Source organism: Podarcis raffonei, chromosome 11 (assembly GCF_027172205.1).
Source record: "Podarcis raffonei isolate rPodRaf1 chromosome 11, rPodRaf1.pri, whole genome shotgun sequence".
Taxonomy (NCBI): Eukaryota; Metazoa; Chordata; class Lepidosauria; order Squamata; family Lacertidae; genus Podarcis; species Podarcis raffonei.
The window spans coordinates 55931213-55946710 of NC_070612.1; positions in this window are offsets into that span (position 1 = coordinate 55931213).

The window sequence follows — 15498 nt, forward strand, 5'->3', positions numbered from 1 at the left end:
GACTTCCCCCTCTTCTCCTTCCTCTCCTTCCGGCTCTGATATCACCGGGGGCTTTTCTGACTTCCCTGCCGGTTGGACTGCACAAATTGTATTTTGTGGGGCGTCGCCTCGGCAGGCTTTCAGCCACGGTGGATTATTTTCTACATTGATTTTCCAGGTAGAAATATAAGGGATCTGGTCTGGGTGGACGTTCAAGATATTTTGATATAGTGGGTTGATTAGTTGCAAATTAAATCTGCCCTCCAAGGGCCAATTAGTTCCTTGGGTGGGCCAATCAACCTCACATAATGTCCTCATCCTCTCTCTTCTCAATTTGAACCCCAATCATCATGCTTCGTAGCTGCTTTCCAGTTGGTTAAAAAGCATTTCAGAGGACTACGTTGGCTTGCCCCAGACCCCATTTTTTTTTTTTCAGATACTCCGCTCCTAACCGGGCTTAAGATCCTTTCACACACCACACACTACAGACTGTGACTTGGCGAACTCTCGTTGCCAAGAAATGCACAGCCCTGCAATCGCTCGGCCAAGGGGACGCTAAGCCCCGGCCCACACTTGACAATTCAGCCACTGGAGTATCTGACATGCAACATACAAAACACACCCCAATATAATTTTCCCTCTGTTTCCCCTTTCCCCAACCTTACTGGCGGCACTCTACTGCCACCTCTGTTTCCCCTTTTCCCTTTTCCCGTCCTTGTCTGGCGGGGCGGCACCTTATTGCCACGGCCAGTTCCTTTGTTCCTTTTCTGGCGGCACTCTACTGCTCACAGCCAGACCCTTTATCCCTTTTCTGGCAGCACTCTACTGCTCACAGCCAGACCCTTTATCCCTTTTCTGGCGGCACTCTACTGCTCACAGCCAGACCCTTTCCTGGCGGCACTCTACTGCTCACAGCCAGGGGAAGCTGATCAGGCTTCCTACCACGCCCTTTCCCTTTCCTGGGCTTACCTGTTCCGCTGCGGACCCCTCCTTCGGCCGTCCTCTTTTCTCCCCCGACTGGGTGTCTCGGCTCAGGCACAGCGTGGCGATCTCCCCCTACGAACTGGCAGGGTGCGCGCTGGAGATTGCGAGCGCTGGTCCTGGTTGCTCACCCGGTCGAGTCTGGCCCCTCGGCTGGGGGTGGGGACCTCTTCCCGGACACGAGCCCCCAAAATGAAGCCTTAGATTAGCAGTACCCGGAGGTCCAGCGGTCCGCCAACCCCGTGGCCAGAGGGGAAAAACAATTCCAGAGACTTCTTGGTCAGAGAAAAGAGATTTATTGAGATCTGCGCAGAGGCAGCCAGTGGAGTCCTCTCCAAAGACTGGCTACCACGATACAAGTAAACAAGCATTTTTATACCTGAGAGCATGTCCATCTCCCCAATTCCCTCCAATCAGCTGGCAAGGTTAAGCTTATTTCCTTATATGGCATATGGCTATCTGACTAGCTAAGCCCACCTCCTTCCCTTGTTCGTGTGCTCCTCTCTTGCGTTACTGCAGCAGAGAGCATGTGCAGAGAGTAGCTCCTGGTTTGCAGAACTCAAACAATTGCAAAGAGGAAGTAGCTCCCAGCTTGCAAAGCTAAAGCAATTGCGGTTTTGTTAGCTGCTTAACCACAAAAGCAGAAGTTAGCTTAGGTGCAGATAGTATTGAGATTAACCCTTTCAGTAGGGCATAGGAATTCATTTATTTTTTCCCAAAAAAATATAGTCTGGTGAGATCCAATTGCGCCGCCGCCCGCACCACATCTGGATCGCGCGTCCCCTTCTCCCCTGGGGTCCCCTGCAAACAGAAGCAGCCACCGCCCGCCCCCTCCAGGCTTTTGCATCTGGGCCCAGCAGCAGCAACAGCGAGCGAGCGGCCTCGTCTCCTCGTCATCCGTGTGCCTGCATCCCCCACATCGCCCTCCGTGGCCACGAGCCGCACATGTGCAGAAGCGGCGAATCTCAACCGGCGCGTGTGCAGACGCGCCTCTGTGGTTTGCACTCTTTTCATGTTGCGAACGGCCCTCCGGAATGGATCCTGTTTGCAACCAGAGGTACCACTGTACCCCTAAACATTTTTAAAGAAAAAAAGCACTGATCAAACTTATGTGGTCTCAGTTCAGAGTGTCGGTTTCAAGCCAAAAGTCAGAGGAATTGGCCACCCTCCAGGTGCCCGGCTTGAATCCTTGTTGACCTCCCTGTCTGCGACTCCCGGCAAGATCAGGCGAGATCTCAATCGGCGATCCTTCTCAACGTGAGAAGAACACACCACTCCTCCCCTACCATCCCCAGGGAGGGGAGAGAGACAGACAGAAATGTATTTACATGCTTTTATTCCTGTCTTTCCAGCAGTACAGAGAAACGTGACTGCTCTCTCTCATCACTAACAGCAGAGAGAGAAAACTCCTCCCATGTACTTCCAGTACAGATCATGTGACACTCTGAGCTAACATCCGGTGCTCAGTACACTGTATAGACTGTCCTTTGTTCCCACGGTACAGTCCCAAAACATCAACATCCTGTTTGGCTATCCAGCCACCTGGAGCACGCTGCTGCATTGCTCCTTTTTCGTAACACAGAGTGCATGCTGAAAGAGGCAACATGTGTACATGTAGAACCCATTGATTTGATCTGATTCTAGTGGTGAGGACCACAAGAAACCAACAGTTACCCTTGACCCCCATTTCACAAGGCTGCATCTCATAAGCATTCTCTCCCATTTTATATTTTTAGGCACCGGGCAAAAACATTCCTCTCCAACCAGGCCTTTGGCTGATTACAGCCTTTTAAATGTGTATGTAGGGAGGGGGGGGGTATTGTTTTGTTGTTCTGGTTTAATTATTTACTTGTGTTTTATTTTGTATTTTATTCTGTGAACGGCCTTGTGCTCTTTTGATGAAGGGTGGTATATAAATTTAATTAATTAATAAGAATAAGAGGTCAGCGTCTATTTGGGCTTTTGACAACATTTTGTTCCGTTACTCAGCCTACTGAGATTTAAGTGTAAGTGTTTATGTTGTTGTTGTTTTTTGTTAAATCGTTTTTATTAATTTTCCAATAAAAACATCCAATTAATATATCAAATCATAATCCAATTAAAATAAAAAAGACCAAATTATCATCCAAATTGTAATTATTAATTTTTTGGGACTTCCCATAATCTGGACCTTGAAGGATATCTCCAAATCTCGATCCTGCCTCTCCTCATTGTTTCCATATTTTGCACATCTTGATTTTAATGCTTTAGTGCAAGTGTTTATGTTAATTAGCTGGATAAGTTAGTGTTTGTTATTTTCTTACCTTCTGAGCCATTTTAATCTGTGTAAGTATTGGAGTTTTTCTCTCTTGTAGAGTTTTCTTTTAGGAAAGTCTGTGTATGATTTTATGAAAGAATAAGAATAATACATCTTAATATTTTTTTAATAAAAAAAACTCTAGGCAGCAGTCAACATAAAACAGCAAACAACATCATTAAAACAAAAATATAACATAAACCCACCAAAACAGAAATATAAAAGCATTTAAAAAGAATTTTTTTTAGGCAATTCATACAGATAAAGACAGGGCCTGATCTTATTGGTCAAGAAAAGACTGGGCAAACAGAGATTTATTTAAAAGGAAGGGCACCCCACAGCACAGAAGCAACAGCAGAATATACCCCTTTTGGGGTCACTGCCATCGGACGTTCTGTAGGGTACAGACCTAGGAACAGAATTTCCCTAGATGTTCTAAATGATCTTACAGGGACCGACACTACATCAAAGGTTTGTTGTTAGGCTTAAAACTCTGAGAAAGAAGAAGATGTAAATATAGCAGCAAATCAGCTCAGGGGCTGAGTATGAAGGACAAATCCTGAACAGTGAACTGATTTGCATGCAGCACTAAGTCAAATTCTGGGACTCTTTAACACCTAGTTTTTGGTTTTTAGAATAACACACATACAGAATAACACACACATGTTCTGTTAAAATATACAAGAACCTACCAAGGAATTAAACAAAACCTGTCTGTTTAGGCTAGTTTTGCTATTATGGACTTTAGGCGAAATAACTCATTGATGGTAGTGGTGCTGATATTATTTTAGAAAAGACGATATATTTCCATGAAATTGAAAATTCAAACCTGGATGCTTAATCAAATGTTTGAAAACGTGTTTCTTAATTTGCGAGCTACAAAAGCCCTTTGTGTTCCAGCACGCTAAACTCTTCAAAGCTAGATGGGAAATCATCTGAACTCTGATGGGTTTGAAACATTCCCTGCCATCATTTAAGTGTAAACACAATTAAAAGCTTGCTACTTTAGCCAAATACCCCCAAACAAAATACCTAAGACAATACTGATCACTTTCTCTTAAATGTGTGTTAGCTTCTCCCAGCGCCTACAACCTGAAAAAGGAAAAGCAATTTCAAGAGATAATTCCCAAGTTAAGCTTAACATGTTATTCAATAGCTTTCCCTAAGAACTTGATTCTATCTGTATAGATCCTTGTAAAGTCCTTTTGTTGCTCTTGTGTACATCAGTGCTAATCTTGTTTTCAAGTTTACAACATTCAGGCATACTGAAGAGACTTAAAGCTGACAGAGAGACAACTCTCTTCCTCTGCAGCCTTGGGCCTGATTTAACTGCAGTGCTATATAAACAAGAGCTAAATTCTGCCATCCTGGCTTTGTGTTACCTTGCTTGCCCCCAAGACACAACTAGGGAAAGTTGGCGTTCTCTGGCTCAATTTCAGCAATTGAAACACTTGTGAAACCCTTCATTCAATTGATATACAAAGTTGGCTGCTTTAATTTGCACAAGATCAAATCCAAAACACTAAGGAAGCAGATTTTGAAGATCTCAACTTGAAACATTTTAGGAAAATGCCTAGGGAGGTTTTAGAAGCTATTACAGGAGCAACTGTAGCTGTAGCTTTGCTCAGGAACTTCTCATCCTAATGCTAAATAGAAGGGATTGGAGAACAAAAACAGCAGCTAACCCATTTCTTAATATAAAGATCTGACCCAGTGCTCAAATGAGACCAAAGCATGAACCCTTTGTGGTCTTCTAAAAACAGTAGCTATGGTAAAGGTATAAAAGGGTTAAGGACCCCTGGACGGTTAAGTCCAGTCAAAGGCAACTACGGGGTTGCGGAGCTCATCTCGCTTTCAGGCCGAGGAAGCCAGCGTTTGTCCACAGACAGCTTTCCGGGTCATGTGGCCAGCAGGACTAAACCGCTTCTGGTGCAACGGAACACCGTGATGGAAACCAGAGCGCACAGAAACACCATTTACCTTCCCACCGCAGCGGTACCTATTTATCTACTTGTGCTGGTGTGCTTTCAAACTGCTAGGTTGACAGGAGCTGAGACAGAGCAACGGGAGCTCACTCTGTCAAGCGGATTCAAACCGCCAGCTTTCTGATCGGCAAGCCCAAGAGGCTCAGTGGTTTAGACCATAGCACCACCCGCACCCGGGACCGGACTGTGGCCTGGAGAAGCACACCACAAAAAGCAGTTGATGTTGCAAAATCAAGCCTGAATAGGAAGGTGCAGGAGATTCAAGGCGGGGGCTTAGTCAGTAAAGGCAGTGGGGAACCATGGAAACCAGTCAAGGGTAAATGCTGCAAAAAGGAGTTAGAAGAGATGCTGAGATTGTTCAGGGAAGAACACAGACCCTCCAAATGTCCCTATTTTCCAAGGACAGTCCCTGTTTTAGAGAAGTTGTCCCAGTTTCTGATTTGATACCAGAATATCCCACTTTTCCTTAGGACGTCCCTATTTTCACTGGAGAAATGTTGGAGGATATGGAGTTGTCCAACCCCTGAGCCATCTGAAGTCCTTTTTTAATGTTTTGTTACATTTTTATATAATTGGAAGCCTCCCAGAGTGGCTGGGGCAACCCAGTCAGATGGGTGGGGTATAAATAATAAAATTATTATTATGGAATGGGACATCCCTACTTGCATCAGAGAAATGTGGGAGAGTATGGAAACGGAGATAAATTGCTGGGCATTCATTCAGAGACACCTTCTTTAAACAAAATAAGTGATCATGGTGCTGAAGGACATTACAGTGACACAGCGGGGTGGGAAGAAGAAGACAAGGTATTTGTGTGGTTCTGATGATGAATGTTGCAAGGAAAAGGCATTCAAAAATTGGCTACACAAAGTCAACACAGTTATAGCAGAATGTCCTTCACACTACAAAACATTTTGGTTTAGACAAGCCTATCCAGTTATGCAGAAAGTTGGCATGTGTTGTAATCAACATGTCTATTTTTTAAATATTTTAAATTGACCTATTTAACTGGTTTTATCAATACTTTTATTTTTCAGTTAAATATGAGGGAAGAAAAGCAGCATGAAGCTATTCAGAAAGCATAAAATTTAAGGAGTTAGAAGAACGAGGACACTTGTCCTAAAATAAAATAAAATTGGTGACAATTGGAGCAAGTTTACCTCAGTGTTTCACACCTTTCAAGTATGCAAGCCAAAGCTATGGAAACAAAATGTTTCCAGGAATATTGCCTCATTCTGATATTACAATAAATAAATTCCTGTGGGTGAACAAAAGCAGCCAGCATAATCAAAAATATTTTGGCACCAAACTAACTAGAAATCTCACTTAAGGACTTAAGGTTTGTTTTTTTTCCTTCACTTGGATCTGATGCCTTCAACAAGGGAGACAGGAAATTCTTCAGCAAATACCTCACCACAAAAGAGGACAAAAGCTGACACAACTTCGCATGAAAATCTGCACATCCTGTTAGATGCAAATTTAGAAAGAATGGCTATAATGTAAATAGACATCAAAAACATTTTACTGTAGGGGGGAAGCCCATGATCACGTGACCTGTTTGCCTGATCAATCTACTATCTGCTATGGAGTTGTTCTTGGGCAACTTCAGTGCTCCTCCTTTTCCTTCTCATGGCTTTTTATACAGGTGAAACTCGGAAAATAAGAATATTGTGGAAAAGTTCATTTATGTCAGTAATTCAACTTAAAAGGTGAAATTAATATATGAGATAGATTCATGACATGTAAAGTGAGATATGTCAAGCCTTTATTTGTTATAATTGTGATGTTTATGGCATACAGCTGATGAAAACCCCAAATTAACAATCTCAGAAAATTAGAATATTAAATGAAACCAGCAAAACAAGGACTGCAAATAGAGCAATATTGGACCTCTGAGAAGTAGAAGCATGCACATGTACTCAGTACTTGGTTTGGGCCCCTTTTGCATCATTTACTGCCTCAATGCGGCGTGGCATGTATGCTATCAGCCTGTGGCACTGCTGAGGTGTTCTGGAAGACCAGGAATCTTCAATAGCAGCCTTCAACTCTTCTGCATTGCTTGGTCTCAAGTCTCTCATCTTTCTCTTGGCAATGCCCCATAGATTTTCTATGGGGTTCAGGTCAGGCGAGTTTGCTGGCCAATCAAGCACAGTACTCCTATGGGCATTGAACCAGGTTTTGGTACTTTTGGCAGTGTGGGCAGGTGACAAAGTCCTGCTGGAAAATGAAATCAGCATCCCCATAAAGCTCGTCTGCGGAAGGAAGCATGAAGTGCTCCAAAATCTCCTGGTAGATGGCTGCGTTGACCCTGGACTTAATGAAGCACAGTGGACCAACACCAGCTGATGACATGGCTCCTCAAATCTCTTTTCTGATGAGAGCAGCTTTTGCATCTCATTTGGAAACCAAGGACCCAGAGTCTGGAGGAAGAATGGGGAGGGACACAATGCCAGATGCTTGAGGTCCAATGTGAAGTTTCCACAGTCTGTGTTGATTTGGGGAGCCATGTCATCAGCTGGTGTTGGTCCACTATGCTTCATTGAGTCCAGAGTCAATGCTGTACACCATAAACACCACAATTATAACAAATAAAGGCTTGACATATCTCGCTTTGCATGTCATGAATCTATCTCATATATTAGTTTCACCTTTTAAGTTGAATTACTGAAATAAATGAACTTTTCCACAATATTCTAATTTTCCGAGTTTCACCTGTATATCAGCTGTTGAACCAGATAGCCCTTCAACTTTTCAGAGGGCCCTTCAAGTGGAGGACTGTCCTCTGTAAAGTAGCACACATAAGGTCATTCTCTGTACTTTTGTAGAAAAGTAGGGCATAATCGATGATGACAGAGTAGCAGCAGTAGTGGCGGTGACAGCAGTAGAAACTCTTCCTAACTGAGAGTCCCTACATGCATACAGCTGTGCTGGTTTTGACCTATGAAGCCTTAAATGGCTCTGGACCACAATACTTCAAGGACCGCCTCTTTTTTATGAACCTACCTGGACCCTGAGATCATCTTCTGAGGCCTTCCTTTGTGTGCCTCCTCATCAAGAGATCCAGAGGGTGGCAACAAGAGAACAGGGCCTTCTCTGCAGTGGCTCCCCATCTGTGGGAAGTTCGCCTGGACCCTTCATTATGTGCCTTTAGGCTCCAGGCAAAAATGTTCCTTTTTAACCAGGCCTTTGGTTGATCTGATTTACATCCTCTGCCCTTTTAAAATGTGGGGTTTGGGGGTGGGGTATTGGGTCGTTTTTATTTTGATTATGTATTTTGGGGCTTTATCTTTTGATTTTATTCTGTGAACCGCCCTGAGACCTCTGGGTATAGGGTGGTATATACATTTAATAATAATAAAGAAGAAGAAGAAGAAGAAGAAGAAGAAGAAGAAGAAGAAAAAGAAGAAGAAGAAGAAGAAGAAGAAGAAGAAGAAGAAGAAGAAGAAGAAGAAGAAGAAGAGGAAGAAGGGCTTTCAGACTTTGATTTCTTTATTTGCTGTTTGCATTTTTCTCTCCAAGGAGTTCAGGGTGACATACATGGTTGTTCCCCTCCTCATTTAATCCCCACCACAACCTCGTGAGGTAGGTTTGGCTGAGAGGAAGTGACAGGCCCAAGGTCACACAGTGAGCTGCACAGCCAAGTGAACCCTCACGTCCCAGGTCCTAGTCCAACACTCTAACCCAGGGGTCAGCAAGGTTTACCGGCCATGGGCTGGATCACTCCCACAGAAATTGTCTGTGGGCCAGACTGGCACAGCGTGTGGCTGAGATGACGGGCAGAATCCGTGACCAAGGAAAAGAGACGGTGGAAGAAGATTGGAAGAAATTCAAACTTTATCTTAAGAACTGTTGTAAAATTAATGAGTGCTAAAATGTTATGGGTAATGTAAAACAGATTTGCAGCGGTAAATGATCGGGTAAGAGAAAAAGGATTAAAGAAAGTGAATTACAAGTAATTGAGATTAGGGGTTGCTGAAAAGGTTTAAAATAGGGATGCAGAAAAGGGAGGCATGGGGAAGTCGTTGAAATTGGGTTTAAGAAAAAGAGGTTATGAAATTATACGTGTTTATATGTTTGTTTGTCTATGTATTGTGAGTTGTAATGTGTCTTAATTTATGTTGGAAAATCAATAAAAAATTTATTTAAAAAAAAACAGACTGGCACAGCGTGATGCCAGAAATCGCATCTGCACATGTCCGCGGCGCCGGAAATTGCTTCTGTGCATGTCCAGTTGCTGAAAATCACGCCTGCGTAGAAGCGATTTTCGGCATCTGGACATACGTAGACGCAATTTCCGGTATCTGCGCATGAGTCCCTGCACTGCACTGGTTTAGCACAGCGCACGGAGGACTTGCTGAGCATGTGGCTCGGTTGGGGGGCGGTTCATGGGCTGGTAAAATGGTCTTCGTGGGCCGCATCCAGCCCATGGGCCACACTTTGCCGACCCCTGATCTAACCACTATACTGCACTGGCTGTCTACTCACATAGCGGTAGGGGCAGCTGCAGCAGAAATGTCTGAACAGTTCTCATAGTTGTGAATAATGATTCCTTCCTTCCTTTTTGTGTTTTTAAAACAAGTTTGTACCACCCTCCATCCAAAAAGAGAGATCTCACATTTAAATACTGGCAAAGAAGACAACGGGTCTAGGACTTGCTGATCAGAAGTTCGGTGGCTCGAATCCCCGTGACGGGGTGAGCTCCCGTTGCTCGGTACCTGCTCTTGCCAACCTAGCAGTGCGAAAGCACATCAAAGTGCAAGTAGATAAATAGGTACTGCTCCAGTGGGAAGGTAAACGGCGTTTCCATGTGCTGCTCTGGTTTGCCAGAATCGGCTTAGTCATGCTGGCCACATGACCCGGAAGCTGTACGCCAGCTCCCTTGGCCAGTAAAGCGAGATGAGCGCCGCAAACCCAGAGTTGGCCACAACTGGACCTAATGGTCAGGAGTCCCTTTACCTTTACCTAAGGAAGACAGACTTCAGCAAGTTAAGAAAAAGATGTGGGTTGAACTATACAGGTTTTGCTTAGTGTCTAAGATGTGGATGTCAGGCAAGCCTCCTTGGATAGGCTGTCTATATTCAAAGCAACACACCCACAAAGGCTCTTCTTCTTGTTGCCACCCGCTTCACATCTTGCCAGGGTGGCAATTACAGAAAGGGCACATGGGAGATGGATGCCATTCCTTAAGGTACCGTAAGTTTCCTTTGAGTAATAACTGCAGGCAGTTGTGATAAGCTGACCATTGCAACACCAGTGGGTTCCGGGGTTAATCAGCCACGCATGCCAGGTCCAGCTTGGCTCGGTTTGCTCTGACAATCCTATTATGCTAAAGCACTGCAAAAACAAAGAGGAAGGGTCGCTTCCAGTTTGCAGTGTTTAATCTTGCAGCACTGTAAATAAAGCTCGATTGAAATTTCCAGGGCCAGTTCCTTAATGTCTCCAGTCTTATCTTGCTTCTGATAAAGGTGGAGGAGAGAGCCCGAGCAATCGCTTTCCGGTGGACTTTCTTGACACCAAATATTGGAAGCCATTCAGCAGCTTAGTGCCAAACTTTTTGCAGGCCAGTCAAGGGAATGCATTCTACATCTGTTGGTTTAATGCCTATACCATTTTGGGGTGCATGCCATGAAAAGAAAGGAACAGAACGGGGCTACATGGTGAGAAACATTTCCCAGTTGTTTTACTGTTGCCTTTCAGTTAAGTCAGCCTTCTGATCTTAGCAAATGGCATCAAGTGTGAAATTTCATCTATTTTACACACACACACACACACACACACACACACACACACACACTATTTTTAATATACTTGTAGGACTTGGAGTCTTTGCATTAGGAATATACCCAGGTCAGAAATAGCATTTAAATAAAGATTATCTCTCCTGAAAACTAATAACTGTGTTGTTTCCCTGTTTGTTCTGCCTTCAATTACAGTATTGTGAGGGCAAATATTAAGCCTTGGATGCTGAGAGAGAGTTCTGGTTCTTTTATATGTTTTTCTTCAGGGGTTCTTCCTTTATCAAAGAGTGTGTTTTTAAGAAAGTTCATCACAAATGTAACACAGAAATATAAAAATATTTCATACAATAGAATATTATACAACTTATAAATATATTAGTTGTAAGTGCAATGTTGATGTCTAATACACAATCACATCATCAGTCATTAACTAGGGCTAAATAATACTACAGTCCTGAGAGGAAAATAACCTGAGATTAATCATTCCCTAACTCATTTATTTCATTTGTGCTCCATACTCTTGGCTCTTACACTTCCCCAAAAAAAGAGATGGAGCTACAAAAGAGATGGATCTACTTGGGTGGTATTCAACTAAGTTTTACTTAGAGTAGATCTATTGAAATTAATGAGCCTAATATTGTCATGTTCATGTTTTACTCTGAGTAAAGCTTAGCTGGATACCAACCACAGAATATTGCACTCTATTGGTTCAATATTAGAGAAACAAACTCAATTTTTCTATAAAAGCTTTCTCTCATTGTGTACCCTCTTTGTGCAAACTGTAAGCAACCACAGAAAGTTTTGTAAAAATTCGAAATTAATCTGAATATGGTATGGTGTACAGTGTCTTAATGTTCACAGTCACCTTACATGACACAACCATATTGACTATGGAACCAACTACCTGTCCCAAAGGATTTCTGGTGGTCGTCAAAACAAAATTAGGTTTTTGAAAACTCTGGTATGAGCATAAGCATAATGAAGCCTGGAAAATCCCAAGCATGCTTGTTCCGAAGCATGTCTTCCTGATTCTAATAGGATTTACTTCTAAACAGCTGTGCCATCCACAAATTCCTTTACAAGGTTGATTGTGTTATTAAAATTTTACAAAGGAACCAAAAAATTTTTTACAAAGGAAGTAAAAGGAGTCTTAAACATATCCTTTCTTAAGTTTATCCAGGCAATATAAAGTAATTTCTCTGGTATATATAAGTGATAGTCAAAACCTAAGAACATCAAAGGTTTACATATACAGATGCAAAATGTGAATGAAAGTGGTTCTGAATACACCAACCCACTTATGACCGCAGCAGTACCCACTGACCTGCAACACAAAATATTAGTCTGTAAAAAATTTAAACCATTAACTTGATGGCCGCTGACCTAGAATGAAATTTTTTGGAAGCAAGAATTATTAATTTTTGAGGGAGGGTTGGGTGGGTAATCCTGGAGGGAAGAAAACCAAGTGAGGCTTGGTTGAAAAGGTCAGCCTCTTTTCTTTGGCCTTAGCCCCACCCCCGGCCGGCCGGCCGTCCATTGTCCTCCCTGGCCAAGGGCTGGTGGGAGGCAACCGTCCAGGTAAGCCCCCGCTCGGTGCCACAAACCCCGCCCACCTGTAGGGAAGGGAGGGCGGAAAATGTGGCAGTCCCACACAGCTGTGTGTCTGTTATAGATATACATTGGACAAAAATGAAAAAGAAGAGCCAGTCATTTTTATTTTTAAAAATCAAATTTAGGTGGAAATACTTCTAATGGAGAAAATGGCTGCAGAGGCATCTTGTAGTGCAAGGTGCATATTCTGGTCTTCAGTCACGGGTAGCTTGTCCATACTTTTTTTAAAATTTACAGTGCTGTACAGAGCTGTAGAGGGACGCGGGTGGCGCTGTGGGTTAAACCACAGAGCCTAGGACTTGCCGATCAGAAGGTCGATGGTTCGAATCCCTGTGATGGGGTGAGCTCCCGTTACTCAGTCCCTGCTCCTGCCAACCTAGCAGTTCGAAAGCATGTCAAAGTACAAGTAGATAAATAGGTACCGCTCTGGCAGGAAGGTAAACGGTGTTTTCATGCACTGCTCTGGTTTGCCAGAAGCGGCTTAGTCATGCTGGCCACATGACCTGGAAACTGTACACCGGCTCCCTCGGCCAATAAAGCGAGATGAGCGCCGCAACCCCAAAGTCATCCGTGACTGGACCTAATGGTCAGGGGTCCCTTTACCTTTACCTTTACAGAGCTGTAGATAGCTGCTTCCAAATGATTTTGGCTTTAAGCCATACTCTTCAGCTCATAGGACCAATTGTCTGGGATGATGTTCATCAATATCTGGAGAGCCACAAGTTCCCGATCCTTGCTGTAGAGTAAATACTAAAGTAGAAGGCAAACATCAGCTGATTTTTGTTTCACCAAGGGAAAATATCTGCATACCTGCAATTCCCCCCTTGTGCAGTAAAAGGCAATTGGTTTTAGCAGTTTTATATTGTACAACACTTTCAACGTGTATATCAAATGACAGCATAAAATATGATAAATAAATAAATATCGACAGAGCCCCTCCATTATGAAATGAGCATAGGAGTACGGGTAAATGCTATTTCTCATGTTCACTTACTTGAACAGGCTGAAATGATAAGTGCAATGTATTGGAGGTTTTAAAATGTGGAAGGCTACAAATATAGTTTGCAGTGGAGGTGAACGTGCGGTGGAAGTGAAACTGAAGAAGCAATCTAAGTCGCTAACCATTTCTGGGATACGAGAAAATCAGGCAAAACATCTGTTGAAAAACAAGACCAAGATGTATTTGAAGGAATAGGCAAACTGTCCTCTGAGTACAAAAGCAAAACTTACCAGACCAAATAGGTCTGTAATGCTTGTCAGTAGAAAATTGCCAATGCTTTGAAAACACAGTGAAGAGTGGAGGAGCCAACAAAATAACTCCATTCATTAGTACAGTAATATTCTAATATATATGTGTGTGTGTGTGTGTGTGTGTGTGTGTGTGTGTGTAGATAAGAAAGCTAGGACTCAACAATTGTGTCTGGAGCTATATATATATATATATATATATATATATATATATATATATTCGCTTAGTTGTGTCCGACTCTTCGTGACCCCATGGACCAGAGCACGCCATACACTCCTGTCTTCCACTGCCTCCCGCAGTTTGGTCAGGCTCATGTTAGTAGCTTCAAAAACACTGTCCAACCATCTCATCCTCTGTTGTCCTCTTCTCCTTGTGCCCTCCATCTTTCCCAATATCAGGGTCTTTTCCAGGGAGTCTTCTCTTCTCATGAGGTGGCCAAAGTATTGGAGCCTCGGCTTCAGGATCTGTCCTTCCAGTGAGCACTCAGGGCTGATTTCCTTCAGAATGGAGAGGTTTGATCTTCTTGCAGTCCATGGGACTCTCAAGAGTCTCCTCCAGCACCATAATTCAAAAGCATCAATTCTTTGGCGATCAGCCTCCTTTATGGTCCAGCTCTCACTATGGTTTTCCCAGTAGCGATGTATGGAAGTGAGCATCTTAAAAAGCAGAGACATCACCATATGGACCTTTGTTGGCAAGGTGATGTCTCTGCTTTTTAAGATGCTGTCTAGGTTTGTCATCGCTTTTCTCCCAAGAAGCAGGCATCTTTGAATTTCGTGACTGCTGACACCATCTGCAGTGATCATGGAGCCCAATATATATACTGTGTATATATATGAAACTTATTTTCCTTGCCCACTGAAGAATCTAAACAAATGGAAGAGCAGAAGTGGCAGCAGCATGTCACGATTTATCTTGGGCCAACCAGGCCCTGGGGGCTGAGAGAAGGTGCCCAGCGTTGTGCCCAGCGCTAATCCATCACCAGGCTTAGGACTAGAGGAAGCCACACAGAGCCAAGAGGCAGCATTGCCACTACAGTCATACCTTGGAAGTCGAACAGAATCTGTTCCGGAAGTCAGTTCAACTTCCAAAATGTTCGGAAACCAAGTTGTGGCTTCCGATTGGCTGCAGGAAGCTCCTGCAGCCAATCAGAAGCCGTGGAAGCCGCATTGGACATTTGGGTTCCAAAGAACATTCGCAAACTGGAACACTCACTTCTGGGTTTCTGGCATTCGGGAGCCAAACATTTGACTCGCAAGGCGTTCAACTTCGGAGGTATGACTGTGTTTAGTCACGTGTCAAAAACTCAAAATGTATATGTGACTTTGTTGCAATAACACCTCAAAGTGGTTTACACACACACACACACACACACACACACACACACAAAAGTAAAATTATCAAGAAGCAAGTTTAAAGCAGGTGTTTCAAAACATTCAAAAGATAATGGTAATCAACAGGAAGCAAAAAGATTAAATCACGTGCCAGCATTCTGCTTGCCTGAATAGCCTTTTTTCAACAATGTTTTAAGCAGGAAAGAGTATTGCCAATAGGCTGAGAGTTTTACAGTTATCATTTCCAGTAATCATGAAATGAGTATAATGTAATCCCTGTAACAGTCACAGTTCTGAAGATCGAAGTGCCCATAATAAGACAATC